This window comes from Octodon degus, unplaced genomic scaffold (genome assembly GCF_000260255.1).
Source record: "Octodon degus isolate 3935 unplaced genomic scaffold, OctDeg1.0 scaffold00199, whole genome shotgun sequence".
Taxonomy (NCBI): Eukaryota; Metazoa; Chordata; class Mammalia; order Rodentia; family Octodontidae; genus Octodon; species Octodon degus.
In genome coordinates this window covers 4,115,746-4,117,373 of record NW_004524775.1, presented here as the reverse complement: position 1 = coordinate 4,117,373, position 1,628 = coordinate 4,115,746, and positions in this window count along the sequence as shown.

The window sequence follows — 1,628 nt, the reverse complement described above, 5'->3', positions numbered from 1 at the left end:
GCAGTCTCGCTGTGGCTCCAGGGACCAGGTGTTGCCAACAATCTCACCTAGAACTAGCTGGGAAATCCCATATGTGGCAGCTGCCTCAGCCATGCAGCAGCAGCCCACAGAATTGGAGGTGACCCATCCTAAGCCCTCCCTCCCTCCTGCCCTTCCTGCCTCCCTTTCTTTCCCTCATCCTTTTCTTTTCTTTCTTTGGTTTTTTTCTCTTTCTTTCCTTTGATGGAACCCAGGGCCTTTACAATGAGCTACATCCTTCATCCATTTTTATTCTTACTGAGTTGCTAAATTGCCCAGATTAGGCTCAAACTTGTGGTCCTCCTGCCTCAGCCTTCCAGAATGCTGGAGTCACAGTCTTTAGGATTTTTTTGGTGAGCTACTTTGCTTTCTGCATGTAGAAGATTAGTGAATGAGAATATCATGTCTGAGCAACAGGTTTCATATCTAATGGTATATGCATACCCAAACTATAGAGAAACAGAACTTAATTCCTATAAAAGAAGTAAAGTCAGTAATTAAAATCTTCATCCAAATTAAGATAACCAAATAAATAAATCCCCCACACTGATGAATGTACCCAGCTCAGATTTTACTAATAAGACCCAATTTGTTTTCCCAAGTTTTTGGATTACATTTTATAGTTATTTATTCCTACCACCTTTTCTCTTTGAATCACAAGATAAGTGTCAGTTTCAAAAGCGAGATGGTGAATATTCATCTCTCTCCAGAATATTGTGGGTGGAAGGCTCTTTTCCTGATTTAGAAGAGGAAAAAATAACAATTCAAATATGAAATACGCATAATAGCAAAACAAAATTTAAAAGTATTATAAAATGGTCTTTTAGAAACAATTTTCTCTTCTTAGGAAGACACAGGGGCTGGGGGTTTGATCCCTGGCCTGCCATGCCGGCCCAGCCCCTGGGGCACGCTGAGCCACCGAGACTGGGCATGGTGGCACATGCCTGCAAGGCCAGCACTTGGGAGGCTGAAAACAGGAGGATCATTACCAGTCCAGTCTGTGGAGTGAGACCCCGTAGACCCTGCCCTCAATACAAAAAACACCTATGATCCCTACCCTCTCCTGATTGTCCTCCTCCCCATGAGACTCTTCTATTTTATATGTGTGGCTCTATCTGTAAGTCTTTCTGAGGATGCACACCACAGTCTTGTCAGCGTGTGCTTGCCATTGCTGTTCTCAGTCTTGTGTTCTAATCCTGCACCCTCCCGGCACTATGTCGTTGAGGCCCGTCTCAGTGACGTCCTGCACACCTTGCCTGTGTCTCCTGCTAGGGACGGCACACTGGTCTCCAGCCCTGGATGCATCAAATGACATCAGATCGACAGATTTTCCATGTTCCCTGCTTCCTGATCTGTTTAAACAAATGTTTGTGCATTTTATTTACCAGTCACATATATCTTTTTTTCCCAAAATTTTATTGATAAACAGCAATGAGACAGTTTCAAATCAAATCGGAAGTACAGTTTCAACAAATAACACACTGCATACATTCTTCTTAGTGGTTAATTGCTATACGAGATGTGGACTTGAGATCCTATTTACAAACACCATTAGAACAAATCATTCTATTCATTAAGAGAATGCAACTATATATCTGTCCCAACCACTT